The sequence below is a fragment of the Anser cygnoides genome, chromosome 4, assembly GCF_040182565.1.
Source record: "Anser cygnoides isolate HZ-2024a breed goose chromosome 4, Taihu_goose_T2T_genome, whole genome shotgun sequence".
NCBI lineage: Eukaryota > Metazoa > Chordata > Aves > Anseriformes > Anatidae > Anser > Anser cygnoides.
In genome coordinates, this window is record NC_089876.1 from 21,210,303 (window position 1) to 21,229,031 (window position 18,729).

At 34.3% G+C, this 18,729-nt stretch overlaps 1 protein-coding gene and 1 long non-coding RNA gene across 12 annotated transcripts in view; one reads left to right on the forward strand and one right to left on the reverse strand.

Moving 5' to 3' along the window:
* Positions 1 to 18,729, forward strand: part of PCDH7 (protocadherin 7) — a 280,634-nt gene that overhangs the window by 32,510 nt on the left and 229,395 nt on the right. The window lies entirely within an intron of this gene.
* LOC106039095 (uncharacterized) overlaps positions 1 to 18,729 on the reverse strand; it is a 52,682-nt gene that overhangs the window by 18,293 nt on the left and 15,660 nt on the right. Inside the window, exon 1 of one of the 4 annotated variants that reach the window (XR_010831008.1) lies at positions 3,161 to 3,248. The exons of the other annotated variants lie outside the window; for them this stretch is intronic. This is a non-coding gene — a long non-coding RNA (uncharacterized lncRNA). Of the gene's footprint in view, positions 1 to 3,160; positions 3,249 to 18,729 lie in introns of those variants that run through there. 4 annotated transcript variants of the gene reach the window in all.

The following is an 18,729-nucleotide window of genomic DNA, read 5'->3' on the forward strand; positions in this document are numbered from 1 at the left end:
GAAATATTGTGCTCATGGCATCAAGCCTGCCAGAGTTCAAGAAGCATTTGGACAACACTCACAGGCACACAGTCTGATTTTTGTGTGGTCCTATATGCAGCCAGAAGTTGAACTTGATGATCCTTGTGGGTCCCTTCCAACTCAGGATATTCTATGATTCTGTGAAATACTTACCGGTCATAGAGACCATTACCAGATACTGAAGGCACAGGTTATCTGGCAGTCATACCATAATTAGGAATATATCAAAATAGCAAGTTGCTTTAGGTATTATGAACAGCATGGGATTAAAAAAAAATCCTGAAAATATTTAATATTTAAATTTTGTGGTATTGCAGCTGTACACAACCAAGCTTAGGTCACCAGTAAGTTAATGCTGTAAGTAAGCTGGTTCTATTATCTGCATGATCCAGTCACACCAGGCACTGCAGCATAGGCCTACCTGTAAATCAGAGACAGAGAAGCATTGATCTAATGCCAGGTTTGGCAGTCATAGAGATTGGCCCAATCCTACAGACCAAAATGCTTACAAGTGCTATACAATCTATTTTTGTTCAGTTATATCCTTTCCTGCCAATGCAAGCTCTCTCTCTGTCTCTCCCTCTCCCTCTCTCTCTCTCTTTTTTTTTTTTTTTTTGGTATATAGTAATTTAAGAGCTTCTGTTTCTTGAAATACTAAATCAGTAGGAATACATCTGTGGATGATAGCTGATAGTGCTGTTTGTGTATCAGCTGTTAATCCAGTTGTCTGGACTTGCTAATTAAATACATCTGTATTGTTGTTCTTCCTAAAATTAGAAAAGCAGGAGTGGAGTAAATCAGCTGTAACAATTTTAGTTTCTTCTGCTGTGGAGGTAGACATATCATTGCTATTACCACAGTTAATGCAAGTCTTTCCTTTTAGTTTGACATTGTGTAGTGGAACGACTAATGAATAGTTTTTTCATGGGTTATGCCCATAAGCTTTCCCATTCTGTTGTTGCTTCAGGAGGAGAAAGAATATTTTATATATTATTTTTCCTTTCCTGCCTTTCAAAAACTTTTGATTGGTTTTAGGGAGGTATCTTAATGAATTTACAGTCTCTTCAGACTTTTACTGATAGGGAAAAGGGGAACAAGGAAGAGTTCTGCTATTTTGTTCCCCCACCATTTTTGCTTTGTTGTTGACTCTATTATCTACCTTTGTTATTCTTTACAAGTCTTTGAAGTAGAAAATGGCAGCAGTAGAATAATGTGACTGAAGTGGCTTTAACAAAGCTGTTCATAGAAACAAAGGGAAAGGGTCTATCTGTTTCAAGATACAGGAGAACAATGATGTATTGAGTGCTCAGTATTGTAGGTATTTACATATGCAATCAGCATCTTAGTTTACTTGCTAGGAGCTTGCTATTGAGTTGAACCCTTTGCCAAAATAAGGTCTTAATTCATGTGTGTATTCATTTGAAAACTAGTTTTCAAAATAAAAAGAAATTGAAAAAAGAGCAACAAACTATCTCCTGTGGAAAAACCTGGCTTTGACTTTAAGTTCAACAACAGAAAAATTTGCATTGATTTTACTTGATTTTTTAAAGTTCCATTTATAAAATGTGACTTGCAAAACAGCTTTAGTTTGACATACAAAAAACCAAAACTACTGTATTAATTTGTTTTTGTATTTTTTTTTGCTAATAGACTTATGCTTTTATGTTTGTATTTCATTATTTATTTACATAAGGTATCTGTGATTTGTTAAAAGAAACATGAAAACACCCACTTTCTTTCTTCAGAAGAAAATACTCAAAGATTTCCTCATAATGATAATTTTCAATGTTATTTACTTTTTTCTGATGCCTATATGAGTGCTTAGATGGATTACTTTTGTTTTTATTTCATTAGATTGCACAGCCTCTCTGCTTTTATTATAATGGAATATTTGGAAACCAGTGGGAGCAGTTAAATTAAAATGGTCAGCCACTAGAAGATATTCAAAGACCAAAAGAAATGCTGCTTTCAAAGAAAAAGAGTTATTTGCCTTATTGGTATAATTTACTGATTTATGTTTATGCTCAAATAATAATAATAAATAATAACAACAAAGTAGAAGTCAGATCATTAAGGAAACAGAAAAGAAATTAAAATTACAAGTAACAAAAAGTAGTCTCTAAAATGAAGTTGCATTCTGCCAAACTATTAAAAGTTTGTTTTTCAGGCACAATAAAGACAACTCTCACTAGAATCAGTGAGAAGCAGTAGGTGATTAGTGCCTCTAAAGGTAACTCCTACAGGCTAGACCAGATTCATATTAGTTTTTTGAGTGAGAGAATTAGAAAGAAAGAATATTTGGTTGGAAGAAAAAATATTTACCCTAGAGGGCTGTACCATTCAACCTCAGTGTATCCAATGGACAGATGATTTTATTACAGGAAACCTCGCATTCTCACATTGACTATTTTCTATCTAATATATGGTATTGTACAGCATTAAAAAAAAAAAGATTCTGGGACATTGCCTGAAGTAGGGATTAGATTTTAAAGAATTTGCGATATTGGACCCTGGGTTAGTTTAAATTTTCAGTCTGGGGATACAAAAACTGCTTCTTTTTGTTAGCTGCAGAAGCAGTTCAGTATGCTGGAGCTGTTTCTTTGGGAGGAAAAAGAGGCAAGTGCAGACTCCTGGCTGGAGCCCAGCTGCCTGTTAGAGTTCCAGAGCTTGTCCTGATTCACTTCTATTTGTTCTTCTCTAGCTTGCTCATTCATATGCTTTTCACTGAATCATGGAACAAGAAACTGTGAAATCCTTGGATCAGTGGATTTCAGTATACTTTTAGATCTCTAGATACTCCGTGATCAAATGTAGTTGACAGTATTGTTAATACCGTGTTTTCTTAAACAATATTTTTTTCCGATGTGTGCAGCAGAGTGTGGTGGATTTTTGTGTCTAGAAATGCTAAATTGAAACACTATCATAGAAATTGTCAACAGTTTTTCAAAATGCTAACCCTAGAAAAGAATGAATGCATAAGTATTTTACATATTTTTTTCACAGATTTATAAGTAAACTTCACAAAATACTCTAAATAAATATTATATCTTCGTAAACATTTATAAATCTCTTTCATAAAATAAGTTCTGGTCCATTATTGAATAAACAGAGTAGATCAATTTTTGTGATGCAGACTTACTTGCTTCTCATTTCTCTGTGACAGTAGTTCACAGGATTTTGTCTGTTGTTAGTTGTGAAGTGGTGATGGATGTACCTGTGGAACTTTGGATCTGACTGAATCATAAAAAATAATTCCTTGCCATTATGACAAAACTCTTGAATTTGACATCTGAAACTGAATGCATGTTCTGAACAACGAAGTACATAGATTTGATCTCATAAAATATAGGGGGGAAAAGGGTTTCTTGGTTTTCTGGTTAGTTTACAAATAAGTATATAAGCAAGTAGAAAAGGTTAAAAAAATATTACACTACCAAGATTAGATGGAAGAAAGGTGAAGGAAGCCCAGGTGGCTGATATTTTGAACCCTAGCTCTAACAAGTTTCCAAAATCTTGTCATGTTTTCTTCTGTTGTCATTCTGTTGGACTCTGTATCCAATTTAGAAATGGCTAACTAAATACAGCTGGGTATAAGGGAGGCTAAAATAGTGTAATACTGCTTCTGCTTCCTCCAAACACAACACGTTGACAGCTACTTTATACCTGCTCCACCTTAGAGGTCTCATTCGTGGGTTAGAATGTCAGACTTTCTGATGCTTCCTACCCATGGCTATCTAGCCCTTTGCCACTTGCTGGGCTATGTGATTGCTCAGGCGGAACTTACTGGATCTGTGCAAGTTGCAGCCTGAGTATTGAAGTATTGCTGCTCTTTTGCCTTAATATATATTGTAACAGTTTTCAGCTGCCTCCTAAAAAGTCTTGCTCTTACAGGTGTGGAAGTAATGTAAGGGTGCAGTAAGGTGGACAGCTGAAGGAAAGATCGCTGCTAGCTGTCTCAGGGAAAACTACTCTCTGTCTTGCATCAGAAACCCTCAGTTCAATCTCACATCAGTTAAATTCCCTCACCTGTTACTTCTCAGCTGGCCAATTGATTTTAAGACAATGTACACACAATAAAATGCACACAGAAGATCTGAGAGAACATCAAGGTAGGATGTTTGTGGCAATAGAACAGACCTTTCTGTGTGCCTCTCTGATAGGTAACCAGAGCATAGTATAAGGAATCAGTTTTCATCTTTCCAACCACATTAGTTTAGCTCTTATGTAACCACTAGTATGTAGATCATACTCATTACCTCATCGCTCTCTCTAGGTATCTTAAAGGAGGCTGTAGCGAGGTGGGGGTTGGTCTATTCTCCCACGTGCCTGGTGACAGGACGAGGGGGAATGGGCTAAAGTTGCGCCAGGGGAGGTTTAGGTTGGATATTAGGAAGAACTTGTTTACTGAAAGGGTTGTTAGGCATTGGAATGGGCTGCCCAGGGAGGTGGTTGAGTCGCCATCCCTGGAGGTCTTTAAAAGACGTTTAGATGTAGCCCTTAGTGATATGGTTTAGTGGAGGACTTGTCAGTGTTAGGACAGAGGTTGGACTAGATGATCTTGGAGGTCTCTTCCAACCTAGACGATTCTGTGATTAGATCACAATGGCTTGCTTATCACTTTGAATTGGACTACAAGCATTTAGTTAGATGCTATATGACCACCCAGATGTGATGAATTCAAATTGGAACTGGAAACAGTTTTCCAGCCTTGATTCGAAGAATGTGTTCGAGTATGTTGTCAAAGTCAAAAAAAAAAAATTGTTTTAGTCTGAAGATTTTATAAATTTGTTTTTATGCAAATTTAAATTTAAAACAGGAAAAGTGTCCAAAATTTTTAGACTTTGTGTGTTTTGTTGTTGTTTTTTTGTTAGTCTTTTTTTTTTTTTTTCCTCTGAGTGGGACAGCTATAAAATTCCAAGTGCTCTTGGAAGGTATTGGAGGTTCTGTGAGGAGTTCAAAGAATCCCTTGGGTGCTGAAAGAAGCTATCTCTTTAGAAACGTCAGGATGTTAATTAGTACTCCTTTCTTTGTTCGTGGTTAGCAACCAAGATTTTTTGTCAGCTTTGGGTTAAACCATTAATGAAAAGGGTGTGTTAATTAAACAACTTGCTTATTTCTAATTGACAAAAGTATCCTAGCTCTCCTGAGACAGAACTGCACAGCAACGTCTGCTGAGAGACACTAGTGAGTTGGTAAGAGACGTCATAGAAAATATTAGAGCATCCAGGGGAAGTAGCAATAATGAAAATCTTGAGTGCTGAAGGCTTCACAAGGGGCAAAATGTGGATATTGATATTCTCAGGAGTCTTCCCTGTTGTTTTTTTTTTTTTTCTTCCACCCACCCTGCATGCAATTTGTGTGACTAGTTACAGCTAACACTCACTATTCAGAAGGACATTGGCAAGATGGTTTGAAATTTTCAGTTTGTATTGCAGCATGATAAAAACAATATTCAGGTCTTCTTTCCCTCTTTCTTTTTCTTTACTTGTTCTGGGTGCCATTGATTGAGAGAAAAAAAGAACGCGGCATGTACGAAAACAGTTTCTGAGATAGAATGCATTTATTTCACAGAGTTAAGTGGCAACATTGCCTTTTTTGAGACAGTTTTCTTTTTTTTTTTTTTCATTGATAAATTCACTAATGTATTAAAGGAAAGTCCTGCTAATAATCCCCTCAATTTAGGTTCTGTTACAAAGGAGTTGCATTGACAGGTTTCTACAAAATTATTCTATCTCAGTATTTAAGTGTAGAGATAAATATGTTATGCTGCATATTTTAGTTGAAATAAAAAAGTGGAAAAAACGTGGATTTCACTGGTATTTGAGAAACAGAACTGTGCTGCTACCTTAAAAACACAGGTCATGTTAAAGGTTTTACATGCAATTTTTCTCTGCAAGAGGTTAGAGTAACTTCAATGCTTACATCTTTATTCCCTAATATATTTAAGAGTCACATTTTTGAAAAGTGTTGAATAACATTTCTTCAGCAATAATTTGCTATGCACTAAAAGGTACTGTAGTCAATTAATACAAAACTGAACTTCAGAGCAATCTAGTCTGAATTTTGACTTATCACTTATTTAGATAAATGCTGGAATATGTTGTCCATTTGCCTTTGAATGGAGAGAATACTATTTTTTTTATATATTTGTAAACATTTATTTTATGGATTTAAGTAGTGTGCCTTAATGGAAACGTATTATATCTTTTTCTTCCTTTGAATACAATGAATTCTTTATTTTCATTGTTAAAGGTATCACTTCTATTGAGAAGAAACTAGCTTCTCTTCTTTATAATTTCCTATATACATAATCCCACATGTAGAAAGCTCTTGAAAGACACAAAAAAATAAATTAGGAAACTAGATATGTCATTTATATATTAGGTTATTAGTTTGATAACTCACATAGCAACTTTAACTTACACATTTCTTACACAATTTCAATTAATGGTGTGTCAAGATTTTGAACTGATGACAACTTTTATGTGATCTCGTTCATTATTCCTTTGGGAATGTCTAATACAGGCTTGCAAAAGATTTTTGAAGTCTATGCCATAAGCTGCTAAACTGCATTGTTTAGCTTTTGGCAATATGGTAGAAATTACAACATCAGCACTTCCATTTAATTCAGCAAGACTATTTGTATGAGCAGGGTGAGAAGAGTTTAGCAAAATATTTTAAAGCTTTTATGATGAGACATAACATGTGCTGTGCATTATGGCAGAGTATTGAGGATAGTAGCTTGGAAAATAGCATGTTTGCTGTCACACAAGAAAATGATTACGTTAGATGGTTTAAATAGCACTCAAAAAAAAACCCCCAATAACAGTAACAATAACAAAAAAAAGAAAAAAGAAAAAAAAAACATTCAGAAGAATTGAATATCGGTTAGTTACAAATTAAAATCTGAACCTGTTTAAGAGAACATGAAGGTTTATCTCTAAAATTCATAAGAGTTTTTGTTCTTTGTGATTACAAATACTGTGACGACAGTAACAGGGAACTTTCCTATTCTAGAAAACAACCAAGCCTATATAAGTTTGGAACATTTTTAGTTTTTACAGAAAAACTTATTTTTGTTTGTTTCTCTCTAGGATACATCTGATTATCAGTTCAGTATTTACAGAAGTTGTATGTGGACTAGTTCTCTTGCAGGCAGCAAACAGTTTTGTATAACATCATCTTGTTTGGTTCTGCAAGAATTAGCGGAGTAGTCAAAATCAGATGCTAAATTTTATGTATTGATGCCTTTTTCTTGATGAGGTCTTGAAGATATGCAAGATTAAAAAAAAAAAAAAGACAAATAGACTTAACATTTACTATGTTAGCTGAACAGAAGCTCAGAGTTGTTGGGGTGTTTGCTTGTTTTATCTGTTAAACATACAGTGGAACTTGGATTGGGCGGTATTGGTTGTTCCATCCCCACACAAGGCAAGTGAGCAATACTGCTTCTTGTCTTGGATTCTAAAAATATTTTTGAAGAATTAATTATGAGAAAATACTGATGGTTTTATCTGGTCTGCAACTTCTCAGTGTCGCCAGAAAGGTCAAAAACTTCATCTTGACTTCTTTGAGTGTGCTATACATGCATTTTAAAAATGTATGAAATTGTTCTGGTCTTCCTTTTAGTTGTCATAATACTTAAATGGTCCTGTGAGAAAACGGCTGAAGTAACCATTAGAAAAGCTTTTTGTACCTAGGCTTTGGGACATTATTGTTTGATTATACTATCATATTTATGTTAGTTTATATTTGTATTTTTCTTATCCTTTCCTTTCCTATCCTTTTCTTCTCAACAAGGCCCCGGTGGGTGATGATCTTGGTAAGAAAGAGCTGACCAAAAAAAAAAAAAAGAATAGCTTGAAAAAACAATGGGTGGAATTTATAACAGTATGCACATGTCTAAATGACTTTGACCTTCTTTGCTTAGTTCCTATGGTTGACTGAATGTAACTTGAAAAAAAAAATCTTTTATTTATCTAAGACTATTTCCTGCTTAGTAAGAAACTTGAAATTGATTTTAACTTGACACATTTCTTCTCTGAAGTAATATAAAATCTTTGTCTAATAAATGTATACAGAGGCTTTGTGGCCCATCAGGGTACCATGACATTCCAGTGTATTGATTCTGCAGTGTTAAAGGGTGACATATTTGGTGTTAACGGGCCATCAGAGAATTGGGATTTGAATTGTACACAGTAAGAAGCACTGACTTCCCTGGAACATGACAGGCTTTCTAAAGCAGTGGAAGTAACTGTAGTCTTACATAATTCCTCATGTGTAAACTTCAAAGATTTTGTATAATCATGCAGAAATTAAATTAAAATCTTAGCAAAAAATCATGAAATGAAAAAGAATATTTATTGACCTCTTAGAACCAAAACCATCCTGCAGTATGTTGTCTGTAAAAAGTCTTGACATCCAGAATTTAAAATTAGCTCTAAAAAGTAATATTTTGCTTTATACATTTTTTTTTCTTTCTACAAAGAGTAATCTGTATCCAAGGTAAAGATTTTAGCTTTTTTCAGTGTAATCCATTTCAGCATACAGGGTTTTTTTTGCATTTCACTTAATGCCTTTTCTCTTTCCTTCATATAGCAGGCAAAAGGTCCATAAGTGTAAAACTGCTCTTGCTTTACAGGGCATCAAGTGATGACATAAAGAGTATACCAACCAAACCTGTGGACTATAGAGGGTTAGAAATTATTATCTTCCATTTTACTGTTGTTCAATTGAAGTGTTCTCTTTAGTTTTAATGACCTAAAGTGGTTCCTATTAAAACAGAATTTTGATTATTGTTTGATTGTATTGTGTTGATTATAATTATTGTACAGAAAAAAAAAAAAAAAAACGAAAAAAAAACAGCTAAGTCAAAAAAATGTGTGCTGATTCTAGCCATCTTCGTAAACTAGTTGAGGGAGTCCCAGATTTATGGATTTAAATGAGTCAGAACTCAACTTTCAGATTTTAACGTATACTTGCTGTTTTGTGTGCTTGAATATAAGTCATCCTGTGAAGGAGTATAGAAAGAATTCTATATTATATGTTTTCTCTGTTTTCTAACAACATAAGTATTTTGCTTAAGCAGATTTGCTAGGAAGTGACAGCTCTGAAAAATTGGTCACAGTGGCTGGTGGAAGTATTTCAGTTCCAGGCAATCTAAGTAGTGCAGAAGGAGGAAAATGAAATATCACCATATTTTAAAGATGACAGTTTTGTCAAAGATTTCTTTTCAGTCTTCAACTTAAAACAAATTGAGTAAATCAAGTATATCTAAATGTATGCACTTGAAGATGCACTTCTTTTTAGTTTAGTTTTTTTTTTTCCCTCTTTTTCTTTTTCTTTAGAAGCACAAAGAAGAATTAGTAAATGTAAAACACCCTGTGTGGACCATAATTCTCCTGATTTAATTGTTATCTCTGATCAATTTTGGATCATAAGTACATACCTAAGTAAAGTCTGGTACAACGAGACTGAAACTATCTTTTATATTCTTCACAGTTAGTTTGTTGCTTAGAAATTAGTCTATTTTGTCTTGCATTCAAATTAACTTCAGTAACACCAGTGATATTTTAGGAATAAAATCAGAAGAATATTTTGGTCAGATCAGGTTTTCTGAACATTTGACAATATTTCATTTGCTTGTTTGTTTTTAATTAAATAACAAGATAGCTGTGCTGATTTTAGGCATGACATCCATGTCTTTAGAAGGGTGTTAATAGCTCCTTACCAATTATTAACATAGTCAAAACCTCCTAATGTAAACCATGGATTTTTTTAGAATATATTTTGTAACCATATTTCTTTATTCCAATATCTGTTCACCGTTCAAAGAAGACAGTTCTCTTCTGCCTGAAATCAGCAGTCAGGAAAGTTGAAATAAGGCATATTTTGGTGACATTTAATTTACCCCCTCTCAGTTTTATGGGTTCCTGATGCTGTGGCCCAAGAGCCAGGCGACCTGGCCTCCTTGTTTCAATCTTAAATTTTAACATGCATAGTCAAAGATATATATATATATATTTAAAAGACCAACCTTAAAAGGAGGAGGGGGAGAGAGCTTATTGAACATAACTCTACCTACTTGAGCAGATGTAATCACTGATGATAAAATACCTGTTCCTCTTAATAGAAGTGCAGTATACTCAGAAAGGTTAATAACTGAGAAATAATTGAGAATTAAAGTTCTGTTTAGGGTGTACCCCACTGAGAGGTGGTTGGGCACTGGTACAGGATCCCCAGGGAGGTGGTCATAGTGCCAAGCCTGCTGGAGTTCAAGAAGCATTTAGACAATGCTCTCAGACATATGGTCTGATTTTGGGGTGGTCCTGTGTGGAGCCAGGAGTTGGACTCCATGATCCTTGTGGGTCCATTCCAGCTCAGACTATTCTATGATTGCATGATCCACCAAGTAAAAGCTATCTCACTGTGGAACCCACAGCTTGTACAGATACAGGCAAAGAGAGGCCACTGTTCCTCTCACTGTCTTTTTCCTCATGTTCTGCAATGAATCAGTCTTATCTGGTAATCTATACCAAAGAGATCTTAACTACTTTGTTATACTAAAACCTGTCATAGATATTTTTCTTCCTTTTAGTCTCCTCTGCAGTATCCTGAAATGCATTTGCATTATTTTAAATTCAGCAGTCCCAAGCAAAACATCTGCAACCTTGCTTTTCAAGTTCCTGCCTGATACAAAGGAAGGGCTTAAGTATTTTCCTTTCTAAAAAGCAGAGATTTTTTTCATGGACCTATACCATATGTGTTTGGTTATAGGGGAGCCAAAAGTTTGATAGCAACCACTCGATATTTTATTTTTCTGACACACAGCATGGAAACTTTAAGGAAAAGAAGGACTCCAAATGTCTCTCATTTTCTTGGAGAAACTAAACCATCTCACAGCGTTGAAAATAATGAAGAAGCCTGTAACTGAAAAACTTCAACTCTAAAAGTAGCTTCTTTTAAGTGCTGAGGAGCTATACTTATTTTCCCCAAATATTTTGTGAATAGACAGCTTTAAGCAGGGTTTTACTGTTGCACTTCTTATATGGAAAGAAGAAGAAATTGTCACCTGCTAAGTGGAAATACCGAGAGTCATGGAATAACTACACAATAGCTAGCAGTTTCTGTGTATTTGCAGCAAGCTTCTATCTAGTTTACAAAGCTGGTATTTCTGTATTGTTTGCTTATGGAAGAATGTGATAAAATGATATTTGGGCATTCCTTTTTAATTCCTTTTATAATGCACGCTGGCTGTGTTTCAACATTTCGCTGCATCAGTGTGTGATAGCTAAATACAGAAAGATATATTTAAAAAAATGATTTTTTTTCCACAATGTTTTCTGTTTGTGGGTATTCTGACTACAGAAGAAAGACTCACATTAGAAGGAAAAAAACTATTGAAAAAGTATCAGAAAAAAAGGTTATTTAATTTTTGAGATGAAATCACCTTAGCACTCTTGCTATTTGAAGAAAAAGAGAAGACTCTCATTTGTAAAATGAATATATTTGAAATAGAAAACCCTACAAATCTAGAATTGTCACCTATCAAACTGGGTTGCTATACTCCACTTGACAGTCAGGCTAATCATAATTTCATCAGTGTACATGAGTCTCTAGAAACTTATTCTGAAATTAGAAAAAATATTTTTTATTTGTGTCATCTGTCTGTCTGTCCATCCCCACCCCCCATACCTCCTGCGCCCATCAAGATATGTGGCAGCAGTTCTAAGATGTCTTACTAATGAATATTACAACTGATGGTGTGCTGGGTATGAGCAGCTGTGGGAAAGTAGACTATGTGATGTTTCTGTAACTTAAATTGATAAAGTGTTTCTACAATATGCACACACTGCATATTAGATATAATTTAGTATGAAAGAAGTGCAGATAAACTGATATTTGGTCCTAAAATAATCCTTTTTCTATTTAACTGAAAAAAATCCTTTTTGATCAAAAATGCTCAAAACAGCACTGCCTATTCCCATGTTCACTGCCTATTCCCATGTACCAAATTTGCAAAAATACATTTATGGTGAGGAATATATGAGCAAAAGTATTAGTGTTCACCTAATATCTGTAAGCGTGCAAAATATGTTTGGATCAACAGATTGCAGTTCAACGTGAGGTAATTTAGCTGATCTCAGAAATATTTGAATGCAACTTTCATTGCATTCCACTGATCAGTTCGTTTAAGATCTGTGTAGTGTTCAGTGTTGTAGTATCATAGTCTTGTTTGGACACACGACATAGTTTCACATATATAACTACTGGAAAGTCTAGATGATTTGTGATCAATTTAGGTTTAATGTAAAAGGATGTCCAAGGAATGAAAGGTCACTTCATTAACTTTTCGTTTTAGTTTCCTTTTTTTTCCTTTACATCATAATATATAAAAGATAAAAACAACTTGCTCTATTTCCATTAACAAAAAGTGAATAGAGAAGAAAAAGCAATTATTTGCAGAGTGCAAAATCCTTATGATAGTTTGGCAGACTTTAATTAAACCAATCTACCACACTGTGTTCATAAGACACTATGAAATAAGCTCTTATTTGTTAATACACCATACTGCTCACTGATAAAGGACTTCGAAAGTTGCAACTTATCTAGAGGTATGGAATTTATAATTCTTTGAAAGAGAAGCTATATATACAAAAAAAGTGTTTTGAACTTAGTTTTAAGAAAGTGAACAGTTGATAATTCAAACAGTTTTGTGCTGTCAGTATAACAAATAGTATTTTGCAAGTATATAACATAGTAACTAAGGATCACTTTATTCTTTATTAGCTTAGCTCATCATTATGATGCTTCTGATGCTAGCATTATGATGCTAACATAGGAGAGTATTCAGATAAATGTATGAGAATTAAAATATACATATATTTAAGTTTTTAAAGAATTGAAAACTGAGAATTAAAAAACCTTACAAGCCTTTTGACTTCAACTTGGAGTTACATGGAAGAGGGATTCAGGAAACCTAATGTCAGTTTTGGTCTACTGAAGAACACCCATCTTAAATACTTTCATTTCATGAGACTGTGTTTTACATCCATGCTTTCTGTGATCTGTTCAAATTGTATATTTAGCTTATGCCCATATTAAAGGTACAGACTGTTCCTTCTCTTCTAAACACTGGAATTTTCAAATCAGTGATAGCAATGCTTAATTTTGCCTTCTGGCATATTTTCTTAGTGAACTTTGTCTTGTTTCCTTTCTTTTTTTTTTTTTATTTATTATTATTTTTACTACAACATCCCCCCTTTTTCTCCTCTTTGCCTTATATCTTTTTCTCACACTTCTTTCCATAACATTTTTGTTTAATTTTGGCCTCTCTGTGAGACTCTACATTTGGAGCCGTACTGTGCCTTTGGCATAATCCTCTTTGCTGCCTGATGGTTGGAGTTTTATCCACCCAGGAAGCAGGTCTCCTGCTGCTCCAATGGAATTCCTGCTCCACACAGCATTATTGCATTTATTCTCCTCTTGAGTCAAGCTCTTGCTTTCCCCACGGAAGTAAGGGCAAGAGAAACCCCTGAAGCCCTTTGTACCCCAGGTGGGTCCACGTTGAACAGGGATTACTGGCCCAGTGGCTCCAAATGGCTGAAGTGTGATGCCGTCTGTGAAGTCTATTGTACCCATGAGATGAAAAATAATACATCACTTTGCAGAGTAAGCAATAAATGTATCAGCTTGCTATTTCTGCCACATCATAACAGTCTATTTTACATGAATCTATAAAGCATTTAATTCCACGAATAATGCTTCTCTCTCTCAAATCACTACTCTGGAAGTCTTCTTTCACCTTGCAGTTCAAATGAAGACCTTAGCAAGCAAAAAATTGAATTGACAGATACCAGTCCATGCAGGTTATAAATCAGGCAGTGATTTAAAAAGTCTTTCTTAAGATAAAGAGCAGTTAATATATTTAAAAATAAAACTGCATTTTATAATACATGTATTTGTTTTTCATCTCAGTTTTTGTATACGTTAGACACAGAAGTCTTACCAATTTTTATTTTCTTTCTTAGTGTGATGACTCTAGGAAACTATAAGTAAGTGTAATAGTGTCTGAAGTGAACAAAGGATCAGTAGCAGAGAACACAGACATTTTGCCTTTAAGCAGATTAACTCTGGGACTTGGAAAAGTACATTCCCTGTTCAATACATGTGGTTTATTCTCTTCAACACCTACCTACTCTTTGGTAGTAGGTATAGAGAAGGGTTTTAGTGCTACTGACATAGGATAAAAGTTGGTAATTAGAGATGGAAAAATTTCTCATATATATGTCTTTGAGATACAATAACTCTTGTTTAGTTATATTAACCAAAAGATAGCAGGAAAAAAGAAGTTGAACAGTTATTACCTTTAGAGGTAAAAGATAATGTAGATGTGATAAAGAAATTAAATTAACACTTCGTTTTTATTTTAAACAAAGTCAGTAATATACTTTAGAGGCAAAAGCTGAAAGTCAATCTGAGATAGAAACAAAACTTGGAGTCTCATGTATGTAATTCAAGCAGGAACAGATAAGCATCATTGAATTCTGAGTGACACAGAAAAAGGCATTCCAGGTCCTCTTGTAAACAAACCTGGTAGGGCAAAAAATGCTGTTTTGTTGGAGAATAGCAAATATACTATTTATATTTAAGTAGCGGGGAAGACAAAGAAGAATGGATGAAGGTATAAAAATATGACCTCATTTTTTTTTTATCAAACAGTAGAGCAGATTTTATATGAGAAATGAAGTTGCTGACATAAAGGGAAAAAAAAAAGATGGGCTAAGATGGAAATCAAAAATGGCTTTACTGAAAGGGGTTCATGTAAGCCAATCTGATACCTTCCCTTGAAAAGATAACCAGTTTCCTAGAAAAAGAAGATTTAGTAATCTCGTCTCTGTGGACTTCAGCAAGCAGTTCATACTTTGCCACTTGGAAAATGATTTGTTCATCTAAGGAAGATGGGGATTACTAAAGGAATTACAAAATATGTGAGAGATTCACTAAAATGAGGTGACAACGGGTGTTGTTGCAAAGGTAAGCATTATAAAAAGAGGGAAAGTTCAAGTCAAGCATCAGACTTAAGAATGATTTTGCCTTATAGTTTCACTCTGGTGCAGAGAATGCAAGTGTAATAATGAAACGTGATAATGAAAGAAATGCAACCATCATGAGTCTGGGGGAGGATTAGACTATGCTAGTTGAACAACTGGAAAAAAATTTAGACTGTAGCAATAAAAAACAAACAAAAAACAAGCAAGAACAATAATCTGTAAATTCAGTTAAGAAGTAATCAGATGGGAATTTGGTGAATTAGTTACAATGGTTATGAGCACCAATGTGACAGGCAAATTTGCTACCACAACATAAGGCTGCAGCGAGTTGTGTGCTGCTGTGAGAGAATATTCATATCACTCGAGGATGTGTACATGAGGCTTTATTTGAAAGATTGTTATATTATTCTGGTCAGACATATTCAGGCAGAATTAAGCGTAGACTCAGATTCAGAAAGAACTGTTTAATAACTATGGGATATAGAGTTAGCTGTGCAAGAGATGACTGAAAGGGCTTTGCTCATTCAGACTTAAGGCTCTAAGAGACATGCTGTGGCAGGCTAAAATTGGATGGCAGAAGATGTTACTATCCTCAAGGCATAAATACCTGAGCCTCCTTTGACTCACTGTGTGAACCACTGGCTGGTATATTAGGGTAAACCAAAACTGGAATTGTTTTAGTTTAATACGCCCAGCTGAAGCCTGCAATAGCACATGAACTCATTCATAGACATATCAAATAACCCTGCCCTGAAGGCTCTAAAGCCCGTCAGAGGGGCGGAGCAGATGGATGAAGGTGGTAACTATTCCTGCCATCTGGTTTTAAGTCACTGCTACCATGAGCCTCAGACAGAGCCTTAAGAAAATAACTGGTGAGAAGAGATTTCATTGCTCTTCATAAACATAGTGGGAATAAATACTAGCAAAAAATACGGGAGAGCTATGCTGATATAATAGGAATTAATATACCACATATATATTTAGGCTAAAAAAATGAAAGAAAAAAAATAGATTTCAACCCTGTGGATATATGAAGTGATGTAAAAATATCCTACTAGATTTGAAGTGGGGTTTCATCGGTTTAGAAAAAGAATTGTATGGATTTTTCCTTTTAGTATGTTCCTGCACTCCTAAGAAGAGGAGAAAATGAAAAGAAACAACAACAATAAAACTGTGTGCCAGGCTTTTCATGGTCTGGTTTCTTACCACTGGATTAAACTATTAGTAGCGTTATCTACGCCAAGATCAAACTATGTTCTGTAAGCTGTTTAAAGAGCAGCCCAAACCTCTCAGCGTGATGTTTGCAGCATCACAGGCTTCTAAGGATATCAGTACTTGCTGTTCTGTTTTTCTGTAAGCCTGTTGGTTTTTTTTTTTTCCTTGACATGGCAGTATTATCCAGTTTTCAAGAAAGTCCGGACTGCTGGCTTAAGATAGCAAAATATAACTTAAGTACATAAGATTTTTATTAGTATAGTCCTTCTTATAAGGCTGTATTAATTTATTTGTTCAATAGGCTAACATGTCAGAATTTTAATAAATGTATTATGGAAGTAATATGCAAACCATATAGCGGTTTGCATTATTGAGACTTTTAAGGTAGATTAATCCTATGTTACTATACTCGTTGCCTTCAAAAATATTATCAGATTATATTTCTGAACACTGCTTACTAGAAATAAGTCAGTGCACATAAATTGAAAAGAGAATAATAATGTCATTATACTGGCTTGCAATGAAGAAAGTTCTCTGCTCCAGGAATTGCATAGCATTGCAGTAAACAGCATTAAAAATGCAACATTTTTATTATTACAATGTTTGTGCTAGAGTGATTGATACAGTTAATAAATGGGAGAATTTATATTTTAATTTTCATTATTACTGGTAGTAGATGTATGTTTATAATTGATTTACAACGTTTTGTGTTTTTTAGAAGGAATTGATTGTGAAACAGTTAAGCATATGTGATTTTTTATTTTTATTTTATTTCTAAGCTACTGGTTTGTGGGTATGAATGAATTCTTTCCAGGGAAAGGGCATAGACACCAGTCATTCTTCCATCTCTAACCAATGTCTCTGTGAGTCAGTAGGCCTCCAGTGCTTACCATGAAGAGCGGTTGATACGTCACTCCATATTACAGTAAAGTGTGACTGTGAACAGAACATAGGAAACAATAATCCTAGTATCCTAATGCTAGTAAGTGGTGGGATTCTCCAGAGAAGGCCTAAATGTTCAAAATGCTTTCCCAGGCCTACTGTTAGCAGGACATCAATAAACCAGAGGGTTTGTAAAGATAATGAATGATATATGTTATTTTATCAATGTTATACTTGTAGTGATGTGTTTAAATGATAATTAGTTTATTTTTCTGTTATTGATACAAAATGGCATATTTAGTTTTGATGGACTTAATTTACCTAGCATGCAAGGAGTCAGTAGTAACTACAACGATGTTGCAAAACTAGACCCAACTGATGTGAAGTAGTTAAGGATATGCCAATTTTGTTTAAGCAGAGTTAAATGAGAACACAGTCATGTTAAACTGTGTACTATATCTATATGTCTTATCCTTTTAAGTTGATTTAACTATTTATTTTTTTTAACTTTCATAACCAGGAGTATTAATAGATTTTCTTACATGAAAGTAGGATATATCTATTAAAGAAATTCTGACGGCTAAAAACTATGCATCTCTTTATGATCTTATGTAGCATTCCTTATTAATTTCCTCTTCAGAAAACAAACAAGCAAAAAGTTTTTAATCTGTTTGTATCTTTTGTTGAGTATCTTTTTACCCTGTATATGGCCTTTAATGATTCAGCAAATACTGTACGAATGCTACTGCAAATAAAGATTTTTTATGAATATTTACTGATCAATTTCATTTTGTGTAAGAGTATGAGAATTAGAATTTCAACCCAAATTTGTATTCCTCATCCAACACGTATATTCTAAGGAAATATACTAAATATATTTCCTGTAGTTCCCCATATCCTGTTTTGCTTTCTGTCACAAACTGAAAATGAAGCTGTGTGTAAAAGAAGTTTAAAAATAGGTTAGAAACATCTTGTGAAATGTAACAGGAAATCTATCAAGATATATTTTTATCTGGTATTTGCTGTAGTGGGCAAAACCGAGCATGTTGTGTCTTTCAGCTTCATTTAAGACACATTGAATGTTGCAGAAACTTGTAAAGTCTCACAGTTTTAGTAATACACACACATCGATCAGATCAATATATAACATGTACTGCAATCATAACATATTTACAGACTCATTCAATGCTAAGTGAACAACATGACTGACAAAAAAATTTAACGACAAAAGTTGCTTGCAGAAGTTAATCATTCTAAGTTTGTAGCAGTATGTTATGGCTGCAAAGCATACGTTATACTCTATACTCTTACTGTAAAAGTGTGGCCTCCCACTTGTTTGATAAAAAATAATTACATGTAATAGAAAATACATGTCACTAATACTAAAAGTTCACTTCGGAATAGAAATGAATATGCAAGGAAAAAAAAGAAACAGATATAAATACCACTGAATAAATTTGGGTTGGTTGGTAGAGTAATTTTCAAATACTGTAGCAATGAATTTCTGGAACAGATTTCCCACTGAAATATTCATGCAAGAAAATTGTAATCTATCAAG